Source organism: Gekko japonicus, unplaced genomic scaffold (genome assembly GCF_001447785.1).
Source record: "Gekko japonicus isolate JY-2015 unplaced genomic scaffold, Gekko_japonicus_V1.1 scaffold92, whole genome shotgun sequence".
Lineage (NCBI taxonomy): Eukaryota > Metazoa > Chordata > Lepidosauria > Squamata > Gekkonidae > Gekko > Gekko japonicus.
Window position 1 is genome coordinate 402342 of NW_015169780.1, and position 20496 is coordinate 422837.

At 42.1% G+C, this 20496-nt stretch overlaps 1 protein-coding gene and 1 long non-coding RNA gene across 2 annotated transcripts in view; one reads left to right on the forward strand and one right to left on the reverse strand.

Annotated features, from left to right (window-relative positions):
• The window catches only part of PTPRK (protein tyrosine phosphatase, receptor type K), a 492629-nt gene that overhangs the window by 203828 nt on the left and 268305 nt on the right, over window positions 1–20496 (reverse strand). The gene's annotated exons all lie outside the window — the stretch shown is intronic.
• Window positions 232–3458, forward strand: LOC107115145. Its single transcript, XR_001482668.1, has 3 exons — window positions 232–325; window positions 1911–2011; window positions 3294–3458. It is a non-coding gene; the product is annotated as an uncharacterized LOC107115145 (long non-coding RNA).

The following is a 20496-nucleotide window of genomic DNA, read 5'->3' on the forward strand; positions in this document are numbered from 1 at the left end:
TGCAGGTTTTTGAAAGGACCAAAGTATGCACTTAACTCACTCCAAGAGCTGATTGACACACTTGTGGATGGGTAATCTTCTGCAAAGTGAGTCATAGATATGAAGGATAGTGATGAATAAGGTCAGCTTGCTTTCCGCACTTTTTTGGGAGGGGGGGTGATAGTGATTAATAGTACTCATGCACTGTGTGTGTATGTTTTTCACAGTGTTTCTCTTTTGCAGGGTGGCATGTATGTGTTTCAACTCTTTGACTACTATGCAGCTAGTGGTGTATGCCTCTTGTGGGTTGCATTCTTTGAATGCATTGCTGTAGCCTGGGTTTATGGTGAGTAAGGTGTATTTATTTATTTATTTATTTTATTTCATTTATACCCCGCCCTCCCCGCATGCGGGCTCAGGGCGGCTTACACAGGCACAAAATTGCGATAAAAATACAACAAGTTAAAACAATTAAGGCACAAGTGCAGTAAAAGTCAACAGTTAAAACAGTTTAGGCAAAAATGCACATCTCACAGGATACATAATGACTACAATACTTACTCCCTATTGCATATCCCAATGGGGTCAAAAAAAGAGGGGGGGATGCCATGGGCCACGATATTTCAGCTGGCCAGTCAACCCGACGCGGCGGAACTGCTCTGCAGTCGCATGGTGGTGGTAGTGGCGGCGGCAGCAGCTCCTACTCAAAAGCCTGGCGGAAGAGCTCCGTCTTGCAGGCCCTGCGGAACTGCACTAGGTCCTGCAGGGCCCTGATCTCCTCCAGGAGCTCATTCCACCAGGTAGGAGCCGCCACCGAAAAGGACTGCAAGCCTGGCCTCCATCCCATGCCCTGGGCGAAAGCCAAACTGGAATGGATCAAGGACGGAAGCGTCATCTAGAAATCCCTGTAACTGCGTCGCCACTGCCCTCTCAAATCAGTTTGTCCAAATAGGGCAAATTGGACACCGGCTGATAGCTGGCCAATTCAGCTGGGTCCAGAGTTGGCTTTTTCAGGAGAGGGGGCGGACCATTGCTTCCTTGAGCGCCTTGGGGAACCGCCCCTCTGAAAGTTATAGTTTGATGCCTGTCCTTGCAGGGAAGAGGAAGGCTGTTGCAGGCCGATGCCAAAGCAACTGGCATAGTCAAGTAGTCTGTGAGGTGGGGGAGGTTAGATGGGAGAGTGAAAAAAGCAGAAAATGGCAGAGTGCAAAGTGATCAGAATTCTACAACAACTACGGTAGTAGGGTAATTTCCCTGTTCCCCTGTGTTTCTGGGATTTAACCAGCAGCATCATATTTCATGGGATACATTCTGCCTTGGCCTGAGACAGAGAGAGTTCACCACCATCTGCCATGCACAATTTAGTGCCAGAGCTCTGCTTCTACTCAAATATGTTGAGTTTCTGCTCTGTACTCTTCTGGGACTGGATCACGGGTTTGGGGGTCTGCCAAAGGCTCAGTTCCTGAAGCTTGGTGGTGGCAGAGAGGGAAAATATTCTCCATGGCTGTGCTAAAACAATATCCCTATTTTGCCATGTGGCGGTGAAAATGTAGAACCTGGGAGGATTGGATGGGTTGTTCATTGGAATGTACATTCTAGTGTGAGGGCAATGTAGCTTTGTGTCTGGTCATTAGCATGATCACATAGCCACATTTCAATGTGTGATCTCTGATTGGCTGGATTACATAGTAAAAAGCAAGGAGAAGCCCTATAATTGTTAAAATGTGCAGCAGCTAATCAGGGGAACAATAATTTTGAATACAAAAAAGGGTAAGGTAATCCCCCCCCATGATTCTGTTTTTGTTTTGCATAATTCAAAACCACACTTCAGATATTCAGTGCTGCTCTAGTTATAAGGTCAGCTCATAAAGGGAAGGAGAAGTCTATTATTGAGACTAACAAATCTGACGTCTGCTGTGTTTGAATTCTAGGCGCTGATAATATTTACGATGCCATCGAAGATATGATTGGTTATAGGCCTGGTCCATGGATGAAATGGAGCTGGATGATAATCACACCAGTTCTTTGCATGGTGGGTGTTGAAATATTCAGGTCTCTGTAGAGGTAGTAAATGAATGTTCTAAATAATTAATTCATATAATTATTTCTGTATTGTATAACTTTTATATATTGTATCAGTGAAAGACTGTAAAGTGGCATTATTGAACACACAGAGATGTGCTAAAGCAGCGCAACTATGCAGCTTTCAAAATCCCAAACATTCCTATCAGAAAACAAGCAAGAATGTCTAAAAGCCTCCTTCTTAGTAGATATAAAAGCCAAAAGGGGAACCTGACAAAAAAATGTCTTTTTACACTTTAAAAGATTTAACAGGTTTATTGTGGCACAAGCTTTTGTAGGCTGCACTCTATGAATTGGTCTGTAGCCTGCAAAATCTTATGGTGTGATAAATCTGATAGACTTTAAGACTCCTTTTTGTTGTTAGCGGAGTGTGCTAGTGTGGTGCAAGCAAGGTTATCACACTTGTTGTGCAGCATAGTGTTGGCTGCAGAAGAGGCAACAGTTATTACTTAAATGATAACAGTACTGCTCAGTTTTTAAAAAAACAGGAATCAGGTACAAAGTGGCTAAAATACAGAGGAATCCCCCCCCCAGGTTTAAAATTATTGCATCACAGTTCTCAGAAGGAAGGCAAGCTACACAGTGGGGGATTTCTCATACACAGCATGAGCATGTGTACATTGAAGTGGTGCATTCATTCCTCTGGCCTACCAGGGCAGAGCAGATGATATAGAGATGCATGAAACAGAAAGGGATGAGATAGATGTGGCCTTTTAGATTTCTGATCCTTTAAAGAGGTCTCACATGTTAGTAGGTGAAGAAAGCATGGTCACTTGTGGATCAGAGGCCCCTGTATCACACTCCGGGGGGCCCCTGTGTGGTCACTGTGCAGACACTGGGATGAGGGGAAAAAACCCTTGGCTGTTAGAAAAATTACAGTACTTGTAGCTGTTTGATCAGGGAGAGCCAAGATCATACCCCCCCCCCCACTGAGCCATAAAGCTCCCCAAGTGACCTTGGGCCAGTCAAGGGGAGGGACCATATACACTGCCCTGAACAGCAGGATGAGTGGGATGGAAGTGTAATAGACAACGTGTCCTATTGTCAGCTAATTATTTTCATTGGATATAAAGTGATAGAATGATTACCATTGACATTGCCCACCCATGCAGCAAACACTGTCAGACCACAGTTCTTGTAGCACATCTTCAATCAGACGTTTGTATTTTTTGATCCCTTTACACAGGAATGCTTTATCTTTTCTTTGGTCTCTTTTTCGTCTCTTTACACAGGGATGCTTTATCTTTTCTCTGGCCAAGTATACACCATTGACCTACAACAAGGTGTACATATATCCTGACTGGGCAATTGGCCTAGGCTGGGGTCTTGCTCTCTCTTCTATGATCTGCATCCCTCTAGTTATGGTCATTCGCATAATACAGTCGGATGGGTCTCTCATTGAGGTAAGTTTTTCTTTTTTAAAGAAAATTCACAAGGATAGGAAACAATGAAAATAAACTTAAGCAAGGTGGCAATCTTCTGTGCAGCTGTTACCAGTAATTCATTGCAGTCAAGGGGAGTTCTGGGCCATATATGCCTAACCTGCAAATGGTTTTCCCAGTCATTCATTCTGGTGTATGGGGCAGTTTCAGCTGTGCAGTGTATCATGTCTACATGGCTCTCCATTTTCTCTATGGGACATAGCAAAGCAAGGCTCACAGTGCTATCCTAAGCAGAGTTACGAACATCTAAGTCCATTGATTGCACTGTCACTGTAGTTTTCTCTGGCCATAGGTTGATTGACATTCATATATCTTGGAAAAGATTGCTAAAATCCATGATTGTATATTTGTAGTAACGTTAGATACCCATGTGATAATAATATACACTAACTCATTTAGATCACTAGCTCTTACAGCAAACATAGAACTGTAACACAGAGAACAGGCTATTCTCCAAGCAGCAAGCATTCTTGTTTCTTACACTGTTAATTCTTAAGATGGCTTCTAATGGAACCGTTGCTCCTGGAATAGAGGTATTAGGGGTGTGCACCCCCCCTCCCAAAAAAAATTCGGGATTCCTGAAAAAAATTGAATTCTAATGCCAATATGGTATTTGGATTCAGATTTTTTCGGGAATCCTGAATTTTTGGGGGTTCATTATAGAACCGTTATAGTCAATGGGGAATCTATCTGGGGGTATCTAGGGGTCGGGGGGGTCTGTTTTTTGAGGTAGAGGCACCAAAAATTCAACATAGTTTCTGGTGCCTCTCCTCAAAAGACCCCTCAAGTTTCAAAAACATTGGACCAGGGGGTCCAATTCTGTGGCCCCCAAAGAAGGTGCCCCCATCCTCCATTATTTCCAATGGAGGGGAAAACAGCAAAAAAGCAGGGACTGATGTAAAACCAGAGTGTCTCTGCAGTAGAAACTGAAGGGGGGGCATTGTTGCCGAACCAGTGCCACCGTGGCAATGCCAGCTCAACAAATCCAAGCAAGGGGGGGTTTTCAAGCGTAGCGCAGCCAGCACATGTACAGTGCCGAGCAGTCCCATTGCAATGTAGTAGTGCCCAGCAAAACCCAGTGCCTTCCCTGAATTTTTTCCCCCTCCTCCACTAAAAACAGTGGAGGATGCGGGCACCTTCTTTTGGCACTCTGTACATGCACTGGTTCTGCTGGGCACTGGGCACTCTGTACAGGCACTCCGGGCACTCTGTACAAGCTTGCACACACACACACACACCTGCTTGGATCTTTTGAACTGGCATACTGGTTTTTGTGGGCACTCCATACATGCACTGGTTCTGCTGGGCTTGGGGGGGAAAACCATCCCCACATTGAGTTTCTACTGCAGAGACTCTTTGGTTTGACATCAGTTCTTGGTTTTTTGCTGTTTTTTCCCCACCATTGGAAACAATGGAGGATGGAGGCACCTTCTTTGGGGGCCCATAGAATTGGATCCCCTGGTCCAATCTTTTTGAAACCTGGGGGGGGGGGCTTTTGAGTAGAGGCACCAGAAGCTACATTGAAAATTTGGTGCCTCTATCTCAAAAAAACAGCCCCCCACACCCCTGCATACCCCCAGATAGATTCCTCTTTATAGCTTATGGGGATCATTGACTATAATGGTCCCCATAGGCTATAATGGAGCCAAAGGCATTTAAAGGTGTCATGCTTCCTTTAAATGCGTTCATGAAGCTACAGCTTCACCTAGAACAGTGGCTAAAGGGAGTGCACTCTCTCTAAACACCATTAACTGCGGCTCAGTAGCCAAACACACACACACACACCCCTCTATATCCAACTGAAAGAATAGCCAGTAAATACCAATAAGGTATTTTCTGGCTATTTTTTCGACTTGGATAGAGCCGAATGCAGGACCCCTAAGATAGTAAGATGCAACTCTGTATTTTTCAATATAAGCAGGCATTGTAAATTAGTATGGTTAGGCGGAAAAGGAATTGGTTGGACAATTGCACCTAAAGAGTGGTAGTTAATGGCACCTTATTTGATTGGAGGGTAGTATCTAGTGATATGTCACAGGCAGTGTTCCCTCTAAGCTGAGTTAGTGTGAGCTAGCTCACCGTTTCTTAGCCTCTGGCTCACACATTTTTGTCTTGGCTCAGGAAGGATGGCTCCAGAGCAAACTAATCTATGCAGTAGCCAAATTGCTTGCTCACAGTTTAAATGCCAGTAGCTCACAAAGTAGAATTTTTGCTCACAAGACTCCACAGCTTAGAGGGAACATTGATTCAAACCATTAACATTGATTGATATTTGGATAGAAATATTGATTTCTAAAAGTCTCCTGCGTTCTCCTGTGATGTCTTTCTAATAACATGCTGTGTCTTATTTCCTGTTACAAGCCAAATGGCCTGACTATTTGGCCGGAGCAAGTTGATAGCCATGCCATATACCACATTCCTTCATACCTTTTAAGGCTCCACACTAAGCCTCACATGAGGTTCGTCACATAGGCAATGGAGAAAGCTGGACGTTGGGCCATCTGACTGCAGGCAGGGCCTCCAAACTTCCAGCCAATCCCACAAACCTGATGTTAGCAACCATGACAACCAAAAATTAGCCACACACCCCTGCTGCTGTGATTGGCTGATAGCCACAGCTAATCGTGGCTAGTAATTGACAGCTAATTGTGACTAGTAATTGGGGGCATAATTGATTGATCCTTATGGGAGTGAGTCTCTTAGCTCTCCCTTCCTCCTCTTGTCATTGTCTGTTTTATGACACCTGAAATGCTGTTTCTTGGGAAACAAAGACCTGCTTTGTGACTTGGACCACATGCTTGTGCGAAGATGGGATTTCCCTTCAAAATCCCTTGGACTATTGTGGACTGTTGGATGTTCCTGAATTGGTAACTATGTATCTTTAATGTGTAGTTAAGTTGCCCTAGCCTTTGTTATTTTGTAATCTCTTAGTCTGTTTGCTGTGCTCTGTACTGAATAAAGATCCTTCTTATTTCTAATTGTCTCTGATGTTGTAACTTGGATTCCAATTCTAAGTCTTGTGCCTAACGCTAACCACATAGGCTACCATTGGAGGGTAAAAAGCGTGCATCTCTGAGCTACAGTTGCTAATGTGTTCTGTCCCAGATGCCAACTAAGGGTTTGGAATCTCTTCCCTTAGGAAAAGCAGGGACTATTGAAAAGAGATTCTGGTGGCAAATTGTTCTGAAAACCAGAGAGGGTATAGACAATCTCGTAGTTTATTGTTTAATGTGCTGAAATACTGGATTCCCTCGCATTCCTGGACTGGACTGAGTGGGTTAATCCTGTACAATATTGTCTTTAATTTCCTCTTATTTATCTTTTGTATCTTTTTTATTCTATTTCTTTTCTTTTCTTTTCTTGAAGTCTCATAGGCATACGCCGGGGTATTTAAGGTTTTTTCCTGGTGGTTCCTGTTTTTGGTCCTGCTGCACTTTGTGTCTCTGGATCGGTTTCCTTTTATTATTATTATTCCTCTTCCTCCTCCTCCAGAACTCCTAAGTCTTCATATGTTTTTTAAAAGTCTTCTGTTTTAAATATTGAGTTTATCTGAAATATTTTGCCTCCATAAGTGAAGAGAACACGTCAGGAAACAGCTACCTATAGGAGATTCCATTTTCCCTTAATGCCCTTGTTAGTTGAGGGCATTCTTCTTTTCTCTCTGATTCTCCAAGGGATTTCCTTTAGTGTTTTAATTTCAGTCTCCTGCACTTGTAGTGGCTTCTTATTTACATTCTGTAATATAGTATATCTCATAATCTCTTGTAGACTCTTACATGAATCTCTCTAGGCAGCTTATTCCATCTCGCATATGCAGAGTTCATTCCAAAAGCGAAATCTATCTTGTCAGAGACATCTTGGATATTGTCTTCTTCCAAATATTCAGCTAATGGTTTTGCCATATCCACTTTGACATCTTCACCTTTTCAGGAATATTTTGGAATCTCAAAACATATGCCACTCTTTCTATTTCCAATTTTGTAACAGTGGCTTCCAGAAGGTCTTGTTTGGTTTTAATCTCCTGTATTTCCTGGTCAACTTCCTCGGATTTGCTCTGCAGCTGAGTAGTAGTCTCTTTCGTATCAATGTGGAGATCTCTTGTGTGTTCTCCAGTATCTGTTTTTTATAATTCTTCTGATTGAGAAGTCACCTGAGAGGCTAGGCGTCAAATTTGACTTGTAAAGGTTCAACAGCTGAAGAACCTATGTCTTTGAACAAGGCCTGGACTTCTTGAGTTGTTATTTTGGCAAGGCTTGAAGCAACAGTCTTACCTACAGCTGGGGAGGTCCTACTACCTCCAGAAGACATATTTCCCCTTAAATCCCAACCAAGTCACAGCAGGCCTCATCCCTCTTTTTCAGATCAACACCAAATTCCCTGTAAAAGTTCAACACCAAGTTCACTGTGATAATTCCAACCAAAACAGGCCTTATTTATATTTCTGTCCTTTTTGTTTTCCTATCTCCTTTTTCACCCAGAACCCAGTTTCCTTCTACCTTATCTTCAGTTGCTATAACAGAAAGTACAGTCAAAACAAATTCTCATGGAGTGATCTTAATACCAGTCAGAGTTGCAGAGCAGACATATTTTTTTCTCAGACATCCAGTGGCATTTTATATAATAATTCTTACTTCTAAAAAAAAGACTTATTTTCTTCTTCTCAGTTCATAAAAACACTTTACAAACAGGTTCTTATTTCTTAAAAGAATAGTAGAAATCTTAGCAGTTCATAAATCCATACCATCTCTTCTTTGTTGTTCTTACACAGTAACACCCTTACACAAAGAAATCTTACCACTGTTAGATCTTAGTTTTAGTATCTGAGATGTAAACTCTGTTCACAATGTTCACCAAGGCAAAGAGGATCTTGAAGCAATAATATCCACAGAGGATATAGAAAGATCCCTCCGGGATGGCTCTGTATGGGACACCGGAGCCCTGGATCGCCTGCCGGGACCTGGAGGTTCGGAGGTTCCTCGGGAGAAGTCCCAGGCAAAGAGGATCTTGAAGCAATAATATCCACAGAGGATATAGAAAGATCCCTCCGGGATGGCTCTGTATGGGACACCGGAGCCCTGGATCGCCTGCCGGGACCTGGAGGTTCGGAGGTTCCTCGGGAGAAGTCCCGGGAGCCTTTTGAAGATGGCAAGACAGACAGGGGGGAAAAACCTACTTTCGGCCCCGGTCACACGGGCAGGAAACCGCAGAGGAGAAGCGTGGCTGTTTGCCCTGGGGCAAACTACTGCGCAGTTACGTGATCAGACCTCCTGTGGAGGTCCTGTGGAGGTACCGTGGAGGTTCCATGGCAAGGGAGAGGTGCCGATCACAGGACAAGCCGGCGCACAACGAAGAAGCGCGCGCCGCGGCAAACTGTTTTAGAAATCTTAGCAGTTCATAAATCCATACCATCTCTTCTTTGTTGTTCTTACACAGTAACACCCTTACACAAAGAAATCTTACCACTGTTAGATCTTAGTTTTAGTATCTGAGATGTAAACTCTGTCCACAATGTTCACCAAGGCAAAGAGGATCTTGAAGCAATAATATCTCAAATGAAAGTACTTTTTATAAATCCACAGAGGATATAGAAAGAGCCCTCCGGGATGGCTCTGTATGGGAGACCGGAGCCCTGGATCGCCTGCCGGGACCTGGAGGTTCGGAGGTTCCTCGGGAGAAGTCCCAGGAACCTTCCGAAGATGGCAAGTCACAGATAGGGAGGGAAAACCTACTTTCATGAACTTTTAAAGTGGTTCATGGTGGTTAATAGATAGAGCAGAAAGCAGGGATTTAAAGCCCCATTAAACCCCTGCTTTCTGTTCCGCACAAAAGTCACAAAAACTGTTGAGCAGTGGGAAAAGCCTCCCCACCTCTCAGCTGTTTTTCAGGCTCTCTTGTGACTGCACAAGAAAACAAAACAGCTGAGCAGTGGGGAGCGCCTCCCCGCCCCTCAGCTGTTTTTCAGGGTTTTTTGTGAAGTCCCTTTAAAGAGACTGCACAATAAAGCCCAAAAAACAGCTGAGTGGTGGGGAGCACCGTGCTGCCCGCTGCTCAATTGTTTTTTGGGCTTTCTGGAAATGCCATTTAAAAGGACTGTGGTCCCTTTCAGTGGGGTTTGCAGGGCCATGAACCACAAACCAGTTCGGTTCATGAACAAACCTCTTGATTCAGTTCATGATTCAGCCACGAACTGACACGAACCACATTTTTTTTCCAGTTCGTGCCCATCCCTAGTAATAACTGACAACATTGTGAAGCTATTACACAAGACTCAGGGTGGTATTCAGAAACAGTGTGAGAAGCTGTACGTGGATGAAAAATTATGACCCCGTTCTACCAGAATTCTTACACTGGAGGTAATCTCCTCATGTGAGCTCCTTATTTTTTTTAAATAGCCTCTGCTTCTATACCTTTAAGTGCAGTTTCATCTTCAGAAACCATCATGTGATAGTCTGTCAGACATTTCACCTCCACAGTACTGTAGATCAAGAAGGCTTTTAAAGTCAGGTAAGTCTTTTTTGTGGTCAGCTGTCAACCCTAAAGCCCACCTTTTCAGACACCTTTTGCATTACTACAAGTTTACCACTCTAAACTTAACTACTGTCAGCTATTACCTCCCCCCTTCCTGTGCTATTTAAGTCTTAATGAGTACTACATAAAGGTCCCAACATATGTTTGGTCATGCAAAGGTTAGCATCTTGTGGACTGAGATTGCAGTTTACAGCTCATTTATTCTAGGACAGTCCTTCTAAGATCAAAGAAATGGTCCACTCAGAGGACTGAGGTTTCTGACCTAAGGGATAATTATGTACCTTTAACATCAGCACACTAGGGAGACTGCAAGGAGAAATGTATTAGTCTCTCAGGTCAATTAGGTTTGGCTTTGAAGTTAATGGTGATGATGACCCCAAATTGTACCTAGAGAACTATTACTGTACTGACAGAAAGACAAAGTACACAGTGAAAGGACTGACACTGAATTATTAACATGTTACATTACAGAAAGCAGAAAAGGCTAGAATCCCAGCAATTTTCTCTTTTGATGTCCCATCAGCAGCAGCAAGACTAACTGACTATCTTTAAGTACTAGGTTTGTTTTTACCAGAAAATAATAATACTGTCTGGGTTTTTTTTTTTTATAACTGCTAGTGTCGCATACTATTGATAAGAAAAGTTTATTTTGTCAGCTTGCAATTGAAGCAAGTAGCGGCTGGTGGGGTCAGCCTCATTACTGTACAGCAGAAAAATAGCCCAGGCAGCACTTTACCAGCATGCACATCTAGTCTAACAATAGAACTTTTCCTTACAGGGTGGCAGATATTTTTTTTAACAACACTTCCATATACCATCTCTTCTTAACACAGGCTATTGCAAAAATATTCTTCCAATGAGGAAAATAAAGAACATATAAAATTCTGATGTCACAACAGGAAAACGTACTGCAGAATGAAAGGCTTGCTACAGCAGCGAAAAGACTAGTATGTTTCTATAGTAAGAGTACCTTGCCATCAAGGCATTAAAATGAAAATTCTCTCCACACAACCTTTGCTCTGGTGCCACTGTAGCTTACTTCACAGGCTATGGCAATTATTCTCCCATTTTAGCCAGTACACCAGAGACCATTCAAAATATATTAGCTGAGTTTCAACTAAAACACGCCCTCCCCAAAAGAAGCCTCTTTAAAAAGCCAAAAGCTGAAGCAATACATCTCAGAGACTGACTCCCACTTTCATATTAACACAGAAGATGTCAGTGTATGATAGTTTGCTTGGAGTATGTGGTTCTCTGGGGGATAATGTTAGCACCTTAACACTGGATGGGAATGGAAGATGCCTGTCTTCTTTCTGAGACATTCACTAGTGATATGTCTTGTAACGCTGCCAGGTCATTTCTCTCTTCTTTAAATATCACCTGTCTTACTTTAGAATGAATTTTTAAAGCAATGACATGATTTGCCAACTATCTAGATAAATGGCCAAAGTTTCAGAAGTTATGGAGCTATCAGCATAGAAACAATCAGCCACAGGCAATGTGTTGGGGTTTGATTGCAATTAAAATGTATCTCAACTGTTTCAACCTTCAGCTTCTGCTGTAGTACCATCCACCACACAGGATATAGTGACATTGCACTATTTTAAAACAGTTAAAAATGGCACTAGATTACGTGCCAATGCAGTATTGGGTCATCAAATTTCTCTTAGTGACAATACAGCCCTCTCTAAAAAAAAAAACCCTTGTGGCCTTGATTCAACTGAAACATGTTGGTGAAAGCTAGATTTCCCATTCTGTTTATTATCCAAGTCAGTTTCTCATTTCCAAAAAGAATCTCTTGCCACATTCTGATTCCCCCTAGATTGGTAATGAGGAAAGTCATTTGTCAGGCCCCAAGAATAAGGGTTTCTGCCTCTATTCCCATATTGGTTTAGAGCATAAATGGTTTTGCCTTCCTCACTTTAAAAGTTTGGGACAGGACTGCATTCTTTCAGGAGAACCTTCATATGAAATGTGTTGTCAAAGAAACCAGTGATCAGATGGGAAAACGTATGAAAAAACACAACCTACAAACAGTATTCAGACCCACCAGAAATATACAACAGATGCTACGATTGGCAAAAGACAGAGGAGACCCCCTCATGACTGCAGGAGTATACCGTATACCCTGCAGTTGTGCACAGGTTTACATCAGGACCACACGGTACCATCCAGACAAGAATAAAAGAACATGAAAGACACTGCAGACTTGGCCAACCTGAAAAATCAGCAGTGGCTGAACATAGCCTAACTCAAACAGGACACAGGATCTTATTCCAAAACACTGAAACGCTGGACAACACATCCAGTTACCATATCAGATTGCACAGGGAAGCCATTGAAATTCATAAATATAAACACAATTTCAACAGGAAGAAAGAAAGTTTAAAAATAAATAGGGCATGGTTTCCAGTCCTGAAAAAACACAAAATGCTCTACATCTCACAACAGCATAACAGATAAGATTAGAATTTCAACAGCCAATCCATATGCAAAAGAACCTCCTTAGGAAAGCTCCTCCATTAGCCTGGGGAACTCCTACAAGATAATGACTCAGCCCTACTCCATCTTCCTGAGTAGACATAAATTACCTGCCTACCATTTTTCTTTTCACCTTGACACAGAGAGTACTCCATCTTTCTGTGTTATACCTCTGAAGATGCCAGTCACAGCTGCTGGCAAAACATCAGGTACTACACTGCCAAGACCACGGCTTTACAGCTCGGAAAGTCTACAACAACTAATTCTAAATTTGTTGAACCATTGAACCAGACTATGGTTTGGGTTCTAAACTATGGCTAGTACAAGACATAGCTTGGCCTGATATCTGAATTGAATTTTTTTTTTAAATGAACAGGCTAGTATTGAAATTTGTTAATCCGAGTGAAAAAAGTCTCTGAAGCAAAACTTTTCTTTTAATTTTTTTCTCAAAACACATGGTACTTTTGGTAAAGGTGTGAAGAGGAGTGCAATTTATATGAGATTCACTCGAGGTAAAAACTGTACAAACAAGCAGAAGAGTTAGCTTAGGGCAGCCCTTCTTCTTTCAGAATGAATGTCTCACCCCTGAGCAAATCTGGTTAATTGGTAGTATATCCTGAACTGCTAAATTATGTCTGGAAATGATCTATGAAGGTCTTCACATTCTGCCCATGAAAGGTATTGTAGTTTCTTGTTCAGACAGATCAGAAAAGAGCAGCATGTACTTATTTTGCTTTGTTCCAAATTAGAAATGTTTGAAAACCTCCTGAAAAAGTTCTTAATCTTATCCAGTTGTTGAGCTTCCTTTGGAATTTCTAGAATTGTTTTTTCTGGACAGGACTCTCCAGATTTGTTTTGCTTCAGGAAAAAAAATTGGTGACAACATGTAGGCAAAAAGAAGTCATAATGGCTGAAAGGATAATAAAGCAAAGCTGTTCTGGGTGATGTCAAGTTCAGGGTAACCAATCAGGCTATATTCCTTAAAGCTCAGTCGACTGCTGTAACACATATGCTGTAACACATAAATTGCATTTGTTTTCAGTTTCTGGTTGATACTGTGCATTTATTAGGGCACATACAATAAATCTTGAATATGGACATTGTGAATATGTATTTATATCAATAAAAAGCACTGAAGATAAATTAATACACTCCCCATCTTGTCATTTTTCTTTTGAGTACTCTTCTTTCATAAATTATAGGTAAGGAAATAACTTGTTCAGATGTGTTTTTTGGAGATCTATGCAACCACAATCTTAACAATGTAATCAGTTTTCCTGAGGTCTCAAATGTTCAGTGAGATTACCGGTATTGTTAGCTTGTACTGCACATGCAATTGGAAAAAAACACAGGAGATTTCAAGATCCCAACTACTTCATTCTGAACATCAGCCTTGGGGGGGGGAAATATTATTGTGCAGGTAACGGGGGAGGGGAAGAATGCCACTCTGATGGGTTTATAGACTATACAAGACACAAGCAAAATAAAGGAAAACAAGATGGGAACCCACAAGGACTTGTCGGAAGCATCTCACCCCCCCATTTCCTCTTTACCTTTTTTGAAAGCCCCATAGTGTCTCCCCCTTTCCTGCATCCTTCTTTCCTTCTAGGGTTGCCAACCCCCAGGTGGGGCCTGGAGATCTGGAATCACAACAGATATCCCTACTACAGAGATCACTCCCCCCCCCCCAGGGTTGCAAACTCCATGTTGGGAAATTCCTGGAAATTTGAGGGTGAAGCCTTGGGACAGCAAGGTTTGGGAAGGGAAGCACACATAGATTCCACCCTCTAAAGCAGCCATTTTCTCCAGGAGAACTGACCTCTGTCATCTAGAGATCAGCTGTAATTCCAGGCGATCTCCAGCCCCCACCTGGAGACTGGCAGCTCTAGTTCCCATGGTGAAAACAGCTGCTTTGGAGGGTGGAATCTATGGCATTGTACCTTTCTGAAGTCCCATCACTCCTCAACCCCTCCCCTCCCCTCCCCTCCCCAGGCTACATCCCCCCAAATCTACAGGTAACGCCTAACCTAGAGTTAGTAATCCTATATCCTTCCCGCCCAACAGCCAACCTACATTTTTCTGCCCCTCTGTCTTAAGCTTTCCGTCTCTACCTCCTGACAGCCTCTGCCTAGGAAAACTGTGGCTCAGTTGTGTGGTTCTGGTAGGGATGCCAGTCCCCAGGTAGGGATCCCCCAATTTCGTGGGTTCCTGCCCGCTGCCGGCCAGGAATCCCCACTCCCAAGAGCGACCACTGTCAGCTAACCCTCTCCCTCCCCTCCTGCAAGATTTAAAGAGCCCTCGAAGTGATCAACAGGAGCATGTGGCCCATCAATCAGTTGGAGGGCCCTTTAAATCTTGCATGAAAGTCCCTTTAAATGCTGTTTGCAAGAAGCGGGGGGAGGGCACCTGAACTCCAGCAGCAAATTTGCCGCTTGGAGTTCAGTTGTGCGGGGCACCAGTCCCCAATGTGATGATGTCACTTCTGTGTGATGACACTGCATTAGGGATTTCCCTGTCCCCTCCAGGAATGCCTACCAAAGTCTCCCACCAGCGACAAGGAAGGACCTGGCAACCACTGTGCCAGGCTCACTTGTATGGTAGGGAACTCTCAAGGACATGTGGGGTGGCACCTCACTTTCCCCTGTATCCCTCTACCCATATTATTTCCTCTTTCTCTCCTCCTGTCAACCCCCATATCCTCTCCCTCATTCTCACCTTCTCAGTCATTCTCCGTCATTCGCCACCCTTTTTATCTACCATCTTCACCTTACATTTTCTCCTCCTTTTTATCTATACAAAACCCTGGTGAGGTAGATTAGGCTGGAAGTATGTGATTGGCCCCAAATCACCCAGTGAGCTTCCAAAGCAAGATGAGGATTTGAACTTGGGTCTCCCAGACCCTACTCTGAAGCTCTAACTGCTGCATCATACTGGCTTTCATAGGATGGCTGCTGTTGGAACAGTAGCAAGCAGCCAGTACTAGATTTGTCTTTCCTGTTCACAGCTTCAGTCGCCAAGTTTAAGTATCCAAAGATTTAGCTGACTTGGCTATTAGTATATAGATGCAAACATGCAAATGGGAAGGAAAAACAAAAGAAATAGATACAAAAGCTCAAGGAGGCTGATACAACAATCCAGAATACTTGTTCCAGTGACTAACCTTATAACTGCAGCATTATAGTTATACTGTTGTGCTACAACCACCACCACTGCTCCTCATACTTAATTGCTAGAATTTTAATACCAAGCACTGTAAAAATTATACAAGCCCAATGTGACAGAGGCCTTGGAAACAGATTGATATATTCAACCCACTTTAAATCATGGGTACTTTTCTTTGCAAATTAAAAAAAAAATTGTTCAGAATTATATTGATTTGGAAGCTCCAGGTTACTAGTGATAAATTAAACACATTTGTAATATTATATCACATCATGCTTTGCCATAATCACTCTGTGTGGCATACCTGGGACCATTTGATAATGGAGAATAAAGCATACTTTTACAAAATAAAATACTGCTTCAGGAGGGTGATTGCTTCATTGGATCAACCTCCCTCCCTCCCTCCCTTTTGCAAATTTTATTAATGGTATCAAGGAAGACTCGTTTGGTTGCCTAACATTGGCCTTTAGCTATTAAATGCACACTGAATTTCAACACTAATGATTCCCTCCTCTATCCTACAAGGGGCAGCTAAATTAAAGACCAACATTTTTTACTGAATAATTCTGGGGTGTGGTCATTGGATTCTACAAATGCTTAATAAATAACACTTTGTTTCCCTTTCTGAATTGTAATTGGAAATATCTTCAGCCTGATGAAAGCAGCTGTGGCATTGCAGTATTCCTTGCTCGAAAGTCGGTCAAATCCAGCTCTAGGGTGCGGTGCTCATCTCCGTTTCCAAGCCGAAGATCCAGTGCTGTCCAAAGATATTTCCGTGGTCATGTGGCCGGCATGACTAAACATCAAGGCGCACAGAACACTGTTACCTTCCCACCAGTATTCCCTCTAAGCTGAGTTAGTGTGAGCTAGCTCACAGTTTTTCAGCCTCCAGCTCACATATTTTTGTCTTAGCTCAGGAAGGATGGCTCCAGAGCAAACTAATTTATGCAGTAGCCAAATAGCTCACTTACAGCTTTAATGCCAGTAGCTCAAAAAATTATAATTTTTGCTCACAAGACTCCACAGCTTAACAGGAGCATTGCTTCCCACCGAAGTGATACCTATTTATCTACTTGCAATTTCTTGCTTTCGAACTGCTAGGTTGGCAGGAGCTGGGGCCAGAGACAGGAGCTCACTCTGTCCTGCAGCACTAGGGTCTCAAACTGCCAAACTACAGACCTTCCAATCTTCAGCTCAGCATCTTAACCTCTGAGCCATCGTGGCCCCTCCTTTGGCATTGCACCAGCCCTCAAATCTGGACTGCTAAACCGGTTTCCTGTACTTGATGCTGAAGTTGTTAGTTATGCCCACCTACCTCCTCATATTAGTAGGTAAACATCTCATGCTTTCTTTCCTTCTTAAACAGATGATGAATTAGTTGGCACCAGTGGAGTCTCCTTGCACTTGCAATTTTTATACCAGTACAATGCAGCACTTCAGTCCTTGCATCTATGCCTATGTATCTACCCTATATCACAACAATAGCATCCTTAGGATAGCATTATATATCCAAATTTGCAGAGGCAGTAAATCTTACAAGCAGGGTGCTAATATTAATGTTTCTACTGTATTATCATCCTTCTTTTTCTACCTAACTATTTTGACATCCCTCAGAGGCCAGCAGTGCAGTGAAAAGGCTGGGAGGGGGGTATTACCTTTGCATTGCATATAGTAGTATTAGCAATGAAAATCCTTTAAATATTACTCACACTATTTTTATCATAATAAAGCTAACCTTATATATAAATACATATATAAAGCATTAAAGCCTATTTTATGCCCTAATATAGATTAGAAATTCACTTTTATCATCAACACAGAGAGTTTTTATGGTAACCGAAATGCAGCAAAATGGCGAATTTGGAAGTCTGCAGATGCACTACAAAGGTTATAATTAGGACCTGAATTTCTAGCAGGAGCTTTCCTCTAAGCTGTTCTGAAGCACAGTATCAGGTGAATGATCATCTGTGCCATTTCTTTTACTGCTGGAAGAGATGCTTTGAATTAATGTGCTCAATACATTTTCTTGCCACAGATACTGTGGCTCTCAGAAATTTGATCTATTGACTAGATACGTGTACATCTGATAAATCACGGAGGTAAAAATGCAGCTGGTGCATTCCCCTCTCTGGAAGGATGCCAAAACCCTGGGAGAGAATACAGTAAATGTGTAGAAGAAACAGTGACAGCCATCTCACCTGCAGTATAAATGGCTTTCCGATAGTGTGCAGTGTTAATTAGCCCATTTTTATCTTTAAAAGTACATCTATTGTTTCTTCCCTATAGCCCTTTCATTGAAGTCTTAAAGAAAGCTTTGGCTGCATCTAACCGCTACCAAAAGCGAAGATATTTGCAAAAGATTTTTCCGTATGTGCCACAGCACTTACAAACACCATCTCTTGGTGTTCTAGATTTAAAGTCAATACATATATTCCAAAGCAATTTTTGTTCCATACTACCCTTTATAAAATTACAGTATTTATTTGTAGAATACTGATCTGGTGACTTTCCTACTTCTTTAGTCATCTCCTACTTCTCTGCCTGGAATCTTATTTTCTTGAACCTCAGGAAATATCAGCAGAATCATATGATAAACATAGCCTTCTACTAGAAGCCACAATGACCCAAGCAAATCTGACTGCTAAGTCATGGGTGACAGGGCTCCTCCACACTCTCATTTTCATCGCTTGTGGCCCTATGGCTTCACTTTTCTTTCTTTCACTTATGTGTTTTGCTCCCTTTAGTGGTCAATTTGATATTACATTGCTTTATCTCTAGCATACTTCCCCGCAGTTTTAAACTGTAGCAACGAAGTACACAAGTGGTGAAAATGCAAGTGGAGAATAGCCCATAATTTCTGGCCCTGCCCTGCCTTGCAAGTTAGTCAGTTAGTGATGTTTCAAGGAGAGACAGCTGAGAACCTGAGGCTGCACCTGGAACAAGTGAACAGAAATTTACTCCCCAAATTATGAAAATAACATTTGCAATCCCATCTCAGTTTATAGTTTGTGTAATTCAGCTGAGAGTTGCTGAAGTAAGACAGGCCTGGGAAGGGGCTGTTTCTCAAATGTGGGCTTCCATTTTTGCCCTGGCATATATATTTTATGCACAACTGAAGTCTAAACTATTAAAGAGAGAAACAAACAGTGCCACATTGGGGGAAAAGCTTTAACATGCCATTTGAACTATACAGATTCACCTGTAACTAGCTTTCCTCACTATAAAATTGTTGGGACTGGCTAAATAAGAAACTATTTCCCCAAAAACAATCTAACTTGAAAGAAAATTAATTACATTGGCATTGTTAAAGAAAAAAAATCCAGCCCAAATATTCATGAATCAGAGTTCGTTTCATCAGATGCATGAACGGTACATTTGTAGACAGATTCATGTGTACTGAAAGTTGTAAAGAGAATGGTGCTTTGCAGCTTTTAGTAGAAATGCATCTGCTGACAAATGTACACTACAAATATCTGAAAAGGTGAGCTCTGACTCAGAAAAGCAGGGCTCCCGTTTCCCTTTGCAGCTACAGACAAACACAGCTACCCATCTCAGATCATCATCCGTGCCCACCACTCTACATTCTGACATTTTTACTTCCGGCTACTCACTGACACTGCTGCAGGTTAGTGCTCTCCGTTAGTACACATTCAGCTGAAATGAAAATCAATACCATGCCATTTTCTTTCTGTCCCATTGTCGGGTTTTGCAAGCCACAACACACACATATATATTCTCTACTAGATATAATGAGAGAATGTAAGAGCACTCTGCATCTGAGTCCTTTAGTAAAAAATATACTATCAACCATAGCTGCAGTAGCTTTTGTGTCTTAAGACTTAATGCCATTGATAGTTCTCTTCCTCTCAGGATGAGTGTGCCCCTTCTGAAGGGGTGATGCAAGTGGCAACCAGTTGTTGCTTCTATTATGGGGTGCTGTTAGCCTCTAATGCACTTTTTTTCTAGATTTCAGGTGTTTTTTTTAGCAAGTCCGGGGCTTTTCTCAGGTTTCTATAATGATGGTTCCAATCTCTGCATTTAAGTATCTGCTGATGCAGATATGTTGGAAATTAAATATATTGAAATAACAGTACTAACCAGGCCTGACCCTGCTTAGCTTCCGAGATCAGACAAGATAGGGCGTGTTCAGGATGGTATGGCCGTGGGCAAAATAATAGCTTTACTGACTATGTTGAATACAAATTATTGACTTTCCTGGCCACTGAATTCTATTTGGTAGGTATAAACCTGACCCAGCAAGTGATGTTCTTATTAAAATGGGATTAGGTAGATTCATGGAGGATAAGTCTATCAATGGCTACTAGCCATGATGACTGAGGGGAACCTTTACATACAGAGGCACCAAGTCTCTGAATTCCAGAGCCAGCAGGCAATGTCAGGGAAAATCTTAGCCTCTATGCCCTGTTGTTGGCTGTCCAGAGGAACTGATTGGCCACTGTGTGACAGGATGCTGGACTAGATGGGCAACTGGTCTGATCCCGTATAGCTCTTCTTATGTTCTTATGATTTAGAAGCAGCAGCAAACATTAACATAGCAACCTTTAACTTACAATTACTAAACTATACTAAGTGGATACATTTTACATTACAGCCAATTTATTTCCAACTAAACAAAAGATAGGGAGGATTTTATTCCATCAACTACAATGCAAGCCAATATATTTACAAGGAAATAGTCCTGTAGGAAGAGATATTTTACTTATTATCCTGCTCAGCATTATGATTGCTTCCAACAATGCTTGTCCTCATACCTGCTTCAATTGTCCACTGCTTTTTTATTCCAAGTATCCTAAAATATCAC